General features: G+C 28.5%; 1 long non-coding RNA gene across 1 annotated transcript; it reads right to left on the bottom strand.

Moving 5' to 3' along the window:
• Window positions 1–2660: 2660 nt before the first annotated feature.
• Window positions 2661–8891, bottom strand: LOC130674717 (uncharacterized). The gene is made up of 3 exons (XR_008991106.1): window positions 8780–8891; window positions 6923–7109; window positions 2661–2862 (listed from the first exon to the last, which is right to left on the bottom strand). It is a non-coding gene; the product is annotated as an uncharacterized LOC130674717 (long non-coding RNA).
• Window positions 8892–9745: the final 854 nt, after the last annotated feature.

Raw genomic sequence — 9745 nt, 5'->3', positions numbered from 1 at the left:
TAAACCAAGTCTAAATCAAGTTTTATTTTTGACCCGGGTTCTCTCCGTGTACAAGAGCCAACAAATTTTTACTTGTCCCTCAAATTTTTTGCCTTAAGAATTGAAAACAAAAAATTTCTTAGAGCTAGAAGAAGTTTCTCGACTCATGAAATTTTTTGTCGTCTCAAAAATTTTTGATTGCAATTTATGATGCAAAAATTTTCTAGGGCGAGTAAAAATTTTTTGCGCTAAAGAATTCGTTTTTTCTGTGTAGCACCAAAGTCTTTGATGGAAATTAGTTTTATAATGCACACGGTCTAATACATAGTTGATTGCTCACTTTGTACGAGATAACAAGTATATTAATCTAAAATAATCTATCAACAATGTTAAATATTCAGATAACAATTTAATAACGACCAAAGGCACACAAAATTAATTTAAACGATCTTTCAATCGTGCTGCGAACTCACGGAATTATTATCCTCAGGCGATATTGGATTATAAAGTGGATGCTGTTGTCTACTGCTAGTCTCTCACTCTCTCTCTGTATCAATATCTTACTCCATGAATTATAATATATTTCTTTACTGATAAAATACACGAGAGGAAAAGTAAGAGTTTGTATGGGTATGGGTGATATATAAAATACTGAATGTAAATAAGCAACAGGCAGTAGCTTCTGATCGTATCATATTATTATCAAATTTGCATTTCAGGTCGAATTCTTCTCGAATGTAATTAATTTACAATAATACATATCTGGAAACCGGCTGCCCGTGTAAAAAAAATTCGTTCCAAAAAGATTCCAAAAAAGTTCCGCATGTGGAACTTCTAAACCTGAGACCGATTAGAACTTCGAATGGAACTTTTTTGGAACGTTAGTAATTTCGATGGTAAAAAAAAAAGTTTGTATAAACACCCGGGTCAAAGATAATACTTGATTTAGACTTGGTTTACCAAGTCGAAATGTGGAGCCGTTTTTCACAAGACAAACTCGACTTTTTTTACGGAGGTATGAAGTATATTAAGTTTTCGCCTTGGTTTAGACTTAACTGGCTTACTTAGTCACGATTTAAGACGAAAAAGTTTAAATCAAGTCGAAACTGACTTGATGTAGACTTATTTGACTTAAATTATTATAAGTCGAAAAAGTCAGAACTAAGGTGAAATAATTTTTTTGTAACTGCTGCCTTTAAAGTTCAATATTCGAGCGTCGTGTGGCGCGAGTAAAATAGGTCTTTCTCTCGATAACTCGACGAAACTATAGAACGATGTCGAAAAATCAGCTCTTGGACTTTTCAGCATGATTTTACTGTGCTGAAAAGTAATTGCCTATAGGAAATGTATACAAATTACCAAGCAACCGTCGTTCACTCGAGTTAGAAAAAGATAGTGATACTTTTTTCTCCATATACTCCTACTGTCGCATTTATCCTGAAATTCGCACATGCGCAGATAGAAAAACGACAATTGGAAACCTGCATAGTGATCATATGTTTCTTATTCTTATTGAATATCATAACTTGTGTGTTTGTATTGTGAAAACAATATTATTATCATATTATTAATCATTCATTAAAAATTTTCACATTATTAAAAACAGTCACAGATTTTAATTAATAAAATTAATAAACTAATTGATAGAATTCAATTGAAAAATAAAACATGAATAGATTGTTATTATTTACACTTGTACAATTGTTTATATCTAGAAGGTAATTTTTTATTCTTTAAATGATTGAATTCCTCTCGATTAAACTTTAAAGGCAGTCGTTATAAAAAATATTGTTCGATACAAAGGATTAAAAAGAGGGATACGGTATGCATGTATTGTCAACACTCGTCTAGGGATATGTTACATTCACAACGAGAACGAGTACCTACATCTCTCTCGCACTCGCTTCGCTCGTGCGAGAAAGATGTATGTACTCGTTCTCGTTGAGAATGCGGCATAACCCAAGACTTGTGTCGCCAATCCAAGCATGCCGCAAACCCTCTTTTTAATCCTACGTATCGAAAATAGCTATTATATATTAAGGCGAAAGTAAGGCGAATAAATGACTTTTTCTCGACTTGGTTTAGCAAGTCAACGTAATGTGAATGACTATCGTGCTCAAAGTAAAGACGAATAAGTTGAAACTAAGATGAAAAAAGTTCAAAAAGTTTAAAAAAATTAAATTTAAGTCGAAAAAGTCGAGATCTTATCAAAAAATCGTCGGCAAATCGATAACTTCAAATAAAAATAAGGCGAAGCGAGCCTGAATCAAGTTTTATTTTTGACCCGGGAAAATTTAGAGTTAATAAAGACGTTCTTGGAACTTATTTGGAATTTTTTTATGGACGTTTTTTTTAGTTCTATGAAAAATTCAAAAGTAGTGGTTTTTGAACTATTTTGGCAGGTTTCTAGAAAGTCTTTATTCTACAAAAGATGCAAAAGAAGTGATTTTGGAACGTCTTTTTTAGTCCATAAAAAAGTCAAAAGTGGTAATTTTGGAACGCGGTCAAATATAGAAGGGTCAAATATAGAGAGATTCTACTGTAATAACTTCGCTTTTTTTTAAATGTTTTAAAGTATCGCCGAAAATGGTGTTAAGTAACACCAATCGTGGTATTACTATTTCTCTTAGAGTTAAGTAATGTTAAAAAAAAGTAGTTTTATTTTTTCAAACAGAAGTCAAATTTTATTTCAGATACAAAAAAAAAATTTTTATGGTCATGACAATTTATTATTCTGTGAAATATTCAAGCTTTTAAATTGCATATTTGATAAATAAAAAATTTATTTATTTATTTATTCACAACAGTACATACATTTCTACCAATAGTAGGATTTGGAATACAATCATATGGTTCACAACAACCTTTTCCGTAGTGGTAACACTAAAAATATAAAAATTTATTCAATTTTTAAGAATTAATGTGATCTGGGGTAAAGACGGACAAAACCGGACAGGGTGGGAAAAACCGACCCCCCCAAAAAATTGTAAACTTTTTTTTCCAAAATTGATTTTAATTGTCATTCACGACTCTTGTCATCATTTTTGTACAATTTCGAGTACCCCACAAATTTTTTCAAAATTTTGTTTTATCAGGAAATTTTTAGTGGACTCAATATATATTTTTAACCACAAAAAATACATACCCATGTAAAAAAAAAGTTCGACATGTCGAACTTCGAAATTTGAGATAAAATCGAACTTTTGTAAAACAATACATATTGCATTACAAACATGAAAAATCACATGGGACAAAGAGGACTGACATAAAAGTTCAGAATTCTCGAACTTTTTTCAGAATATCTTTAATAGAAATCATCCAAAAAGTTCTGAAATATTCAAACTTCTGCGACAAAAATTATCGAAAAAGTTCTTTATATATTGAACTTTTTTAGAACTTCTATACTTAAAATTATCGAAAAAGTTGTTAAAATTTTTAACTATCACACCGATAGAAAATTCAAAGTTCTAAAAAATTTTTGAAGTATAATCAAAATTATCAAAAAATGTTGATACCTAATTGTGAGTTTCCTTTGTTAGCGACACGTCTCGAAAAGTCGAAAATTCCAAACTTTTATGCCAATCCTCTTTGTCCCATGTGATTTTTCATGTTTGTAATGCAATTTGTATTGTTTTACAACAGTTCGAAAAAGTCCGAAAAAGTTTGATTTTGTCTCCAATTTCGAAATTAGACATGTCGAACTTTTTTCGAACTTTTTTTTTTACACGGGTACGGTGTCTTCTTCGCTATATTTCAATTTTTTATAAGTTATGTATCTTAAATAATTTCTTTTTTCTCGACATTTTTACTTACACATAGTATTGCAAATTTTTTTACTTTCACTAGACATAACCATTTTTATAACTGTAATTTTTTTTAAATAAAAAAAATTTTTTTAAATTATTTTTTGCGGGTGATCAGTTTTGCCCGCCTGAAAGATAATTTCATTCTATAGCAATACCCCACATATAGATATTAGGATGCTTCATTTCGGAGCCAGATTTTTTTTTTTTTTCAAGTGCATATGGAAAAAACCATAGTTCAACAAAAAAAAAAACATTTTCGCGCATGAAAAAAAATTCTATGTCGATTACAGACCTAGCTCATTGAAAAATTCGATTTTCCCATTTAAATAACATGGGAAAAATTTTTTTTTTAGCTTTAAGTATTGTTAACCTCGTTAACAAATCAATAAATCAAATAGACTAATACATATTTTTGTAGGAAGTTGAACGCTCTACAAAAAAGGTCCCTTATCATTTTTCGATAAATCCATCTGTTCAAAAGTTATTGGAGGTCGAAGTACAGTTGGAGATCGCTTTACTTTTCCGGTGAAACTATCAGACTTATCACAAAATTTTGTGGGATCTTTTTTGTTGCCAATTTTATTCTCTGCCCGGGTCAAAAATAAAACTTGATTCAGGCTCGCTTCGCCTTATTGTCTTTTGAAGTTATCGATTTGCCGACGATTTTTTGATAAGATCTCGACTTTTTCTACTTAAAATTAATTTTTTTCAACTTTTTGAACTTTTTTCATCTAAGTTTCAACTTCTTCGTCTTTACTTTGAGCACGATAGTCACCGGGGTCAAAAAATTAGATCTGTTTTAAAATAAATGATAAATTTCAAATATTTTTCCTTTAATTCAAGTTTATAAATCGTATTTATTTTATATGAGAATTTAATCTGTTTTTGCCTGTACTTTTCCTTATCCAGGCTAATATCAGACTTATTTTCGTATGATATTGAGTCTGTTTTAAATCGCGTTTAGACTAAAAACAGACTTTTTTATTATAATTATTGGTCTGTATTCAATTGTTTTTAAGGACAAATACAGGACTTTTTATAAATGTAAATAATAATAATAATAATAATAATAATAATAATAATAATAATAATAATAATAATAATAATAATAATAATAATAATAATAATAATAATAATAATCTAGATTTATTAATTTATTTTAATTTTCTTGGTATTTGAAATATGCTAATGCGCTTCCATAATAAGATGTCACACAGAGAAAATGTTGGCTCGAAACCTACCAATTTTTACAATGCTGTCGACTAAACTTGAAACAGGGAGTAAAGCATCCAAAAAATTATCATGCTCTTACAAAAAATGATTATACTGTATCACATTACTTATTACGCGCGAGAAACTTATCGATGAGCTTCAATATCAATTACTTCCATACATTATAATAATTTTGATGCAGCATAATAATTTTTTATAAGAGCATAGTAATTTTTTGGATACTTTACTTTCTGTTTCGAGTTTGGTCGACAGCATAATAAAAATTGGTAGATTTCGAGCCAACATTTTTCTCCGTAGCACAAGAATTTTGATTTTTTCTTATGCCAAAATATTTTTCATTTTATCCAGTAAATAAGAGAAAATTCTTGACATTTTAAGAGTTGTTTTATCACTTTTATTCAATGATATAAATATTCAATGAAGACAACTAAAAAATTAAGCTGTCAAATTTTCATTAACTGCCGACATTTTTAAACAAAAGATAGTAAATAAATAGTAAATAAAACATAATCAATTCTGCAACTTAATATTTTTTCATAAATATTGCCCATAAATAAAAATTTTATAAGTCCATGATTTAATCTAGTTTTGTCCTTGTAAATTTTCAGAACTAAAATTTTTTAAAGTTCATGAATTAATCTAATTTAGTCTGCTCGTAACGCGTTTGTTTTTTAAAGTAGCAGGTCGAAAACAGCTTAAAATTTTTGTAAAAGATCAAAATCAGATCAAATAGTCCAATCAGACTAAAATCAGGTCAAATTTTTAAGTCCGGGTAGATCAAAAACAGATTAAAATTTTTATCGAAGTTTAATAACAGACCAAGTAGTCCAAATACAGTCCAGTTAGACTAAAATCACATCAAATTTTTCGACCCGGGCATTCACATTACTTTTGACTTGCTAATCCAAGTCGAAAAAAAGTCATTTATTCGCCTTACTTTCGCTTTAATATATAAAAATTATTTCACCTTAGTCCTGACTTGTTCGACTTATAATTTAAGTCGAATAAGTCTCCATCAAGTCAGTTTCGACTTGATTTAGACTTTTCCGCCTTACATTTTAAGTCGAATAAGTCTAAACCAAGTAAATTTCGACTTGATTTAAACTTTCTCGTCTTAAATCGTGACTAAGTAAGCCAGTTAAGTCTAAACCAAGGCGAAAACTTAATATATTTCATACCTCCGTAAAAAAAGTCAAGTTTATCTTGTGAAAAACGGCTCCAAATTTCGACTTGGTAAACCAACTCTAAATCAAGTTTTATTTTTGACCCGGGACAAATTATTATCAGTGAAGTTTTTTCAAATTTCGCATTGTTTTCTAGTTATTTTCATTTCAATTTCAAGCTCTTAGAAAAGTGGTTCTGATCGATTTCATGAGCTCGACATTGAAATGAAAATAACTAGAAAACAATGCGAAATTTGAAAAAACTTTGCTGATAATAATTTGTAGAAAATAAAATTGTCAACAAAAAAGACCTCGAAAAATTTTGTGATAGTTTAAGTCTGATAGTTTCGCCGGAAAAGTAAAAAGGTCTCCAACTTTACTTCGAGCTCTAATAACTTTAGAATAGATAGATTTATCGAAAAATGATAAGAGACCTTTTTTGTAGAGCGTTCAATTTCCTACAAAAATATGTATTAGTCTATTCGATCTATTGATTTGTTAACGAGGTTAAAAATACTTAAAGCTAAAAAAAAATTTTTCCCATGTTATTTAAATGGTAAAATCGAATTTCTCAATGAGCTAGGTCTGTAATCGACATAGAATTTTTTTTCTTGCGCGAAATTTTTTTTTTTTGTGTTGAACTATGATTTTTTCCACATGCACTTGAAAAAAAAAATCTGGCTCCGAAATGAAACACCCTAATATATACAATATATATGCATATACACTCAAATTTCTTACGGTTTCACATAATCCAAGACAGTAAGTAGGTTTAAATTCGTATACATTGTCATTTGGGAATTCACATTTTTTATAGTCATCATTTTCAACAATTTCTTGTAACGCTAGAGTTACAATAACGAGTGAAATAACAATGAAATAAATAATTTGATTCTTTGCCATCTTGCACTTCGAAATTATCAGTTAACTGAAACAATTTATAAAAAAAAAAATACATAAAAAACAATATGAACATAATTAATATCATAAAATTAAAAAATTTATCTTATGAAATTTTTTCTACTTTTATTTGCTCAACGAAAAATTAAAATTATGGCTCAACTGTTGAATTTATAAAAAACGTTAAGGAATACTTTTTCGTAAAATGTAAAATTTTCTAACTATTTATACCATATATGAGATGTAGGGGAGGGTGGGGCAGAGCGGCCCCCCTAAGCCAATTATTATTTTTTGTGGCTTTCAACCATACGATCACTTTACTTTTGTCCTATTTCGAACAAATGTATGGACATTTTGCCAAAATTCTGAAAAAAATTTTTTTTTTTTTTGTGGGGCAGAGCGGCCCCCCTTCAAAAAGTGATAAAAACAATTTTTTTTTTCGTTTTTTTTTTTTTTTAATTGTTTTCATCATTAAGAAAGTATTTCTTTCTCTTGACAACTATTTTTGGTTTTATATTACTCGAAAAAAATTTTTTAAAGCGTAAAAAATCGTTCACTCTCGATTACCTTAATTACTAATTGTTATTTAATAAAAAAAAAAATAAATTCTATAATTTTACTTTATTTAAAAAATTTATCAATTAAAAAAAAAAATTTAATTTTTATAAATTTTTAGTGACCAAATTTGCCTCTTACATAGAGAAACGGCCGAAAAATATGAAAAAATAATTTTTTCGGAAGTTTCGGCTGGTCCATTTTGCCCCAGGTGTTATGCGTAGGGCTAGAAATGTGGAATTATAATCATTTTTTTTTAATTTGACGATAAAAATATGAAAAAATCACTTTTTCAAAATTTTGGGCTTGTCCATTTTGCCCCAAATGTCATGCGTAAGGGTAAAAATGCGCAAACATATCGGACTTATAGTAATTAGTCGAAAAAAAAAAAAATTTTTTTTTTTGGTCAAAATTTCAGGGGGCCGCTCTGCCCCACTTTCCCCTATCACAAAATTTTTTTTTAAACATTAATATTCATTTATTATGATTTTTAGTGTTCATAAATAAATCAAATTATTACTTTAAGTTTCAATTACAGCGAAACTACGCAATAACTGAGATTTTTATACATATAATTTTTTGTAGAAAATTTAATTTTCTATAAAATTACATCAGACCATTTTTACCGTATCTGCAATAGTTTCTTTGGAATATTAATTTAAAAATAAGAAATTCATGATTTCAATTAAAAATTAATTTCTACGTAATCATTGAAAAAAATTCATAGCTAATAATAATGATGATAATAATAATTTATGATTTATTATCATTTAACTGCGAGCACAAATGATTATTTATCAATATACCCTTGACGATATATAATCGTTAATTAAATAACCATTAATCAACGGGGTAATTAAAAATAACAACCGATAATTATAAAAATAATGCCATCAATCTCAAGCAAATAAAATAAATTTTCTTGTCCCTCCTACCTCGTTCTCTCGTCCGAGAGATTAAAAAATAGTTTGAATATTTAAATGCTGAAATAGTCACTAATAATAGGTTTCATGGAGCCTCGAGATATAACGAACGATAAATGAAAAAATAAAGAATTAAAAAATATAAAAGAATCTTGAGGTTATTGCCGTTCGACTTACAAGATTTAAAAAAATATAATAATAATAGAAAGATTTATTTTACCTGATTTTATTTATTTTGAGTACCCGAGTGTCCGATGTAGAATGAAGTAATTGATAAACTGTTAATGAGACACATAGATATGACGTACATGTTTTTATATATAATGGCTAGTATCATCGTGAGTTTTTATTATCGATTGTAGTCACGACTATTTTTAGTAGATAAGAGCAAAGTTTTGATTACGACTCATACGTGACTATTTTTTTATTATTTGAAAAAAAAAAAAGAAAAATTCACCAATGAACTGATTGAAGGATTTTTTAGTATTTAAGGAATCATTTCGTAATAGCCATATATTAATATTATACACGGAAAGAAAATTATGGGAAGTATTGCTATGCATTATGGGAATGGTTCCCATAATGGTATGGGAATAGTACCTATACTACTATAGGGATGGTTCCCATATATTATGGGAACCATCCCCATAATAGTATGAGAATAGTTTCCATACCATTATGGGAATGGTTCCCATATTGGTATAGGAACTATTCCCATAATGTTATGGGAACCATCCCTATAATATCATAAAATTTTTTTTTTGCTCAATAGTGTAGAAATTTCCCAAAATTTGAATTTTCTTGAATGTTTTGTGCTGACAAAAAATTCTTGTTAAAAATTTTAATGTTTTTTTGCCAAATACGATTTTTTTTTCAATGTTTGAATTTTTGTTTTTATGTCTAATAATATTTCTGTGTATTGTAGAAGTGATTACTACACTTCTTTAAATTAATTTTTTCATGATAATATGGGAACCATTCCCATAATATTATAGGAATGGTTCCTATAATAGTATGGGAACTATTCCCATAATATTATGGGAATGATTCCCATAATGGTATAGGAACCATTCCAATTGCATTATGGGAATCATTCCCATAGTATTATGGGAATAGTTCCCATACTATTATAGGAACCATTCCCATAATATTATGGGAATGGTTCCTATAATATTATAGAAAGTAT

Source organism: Microplitis mediator, chromosome 9 (assembly GCF_029852145.1).
Source record: "Microplitis mediator isolate UGA2020A chromosome 9, iyMicMedi2.1, whole genome shotgun sequence".
In the NCBI taxonomy this organism is placed as follows: Eukaryota; Metazoa; Arthropoda; class Insecta; order Hymenoptera; family Braconidae; genus Microplitis; species Microplitis mediator.
Note: the sequence above shows the minus strand (reverse complement) of the source record. Positions and strands in the feature narration are given on the sequence as shown.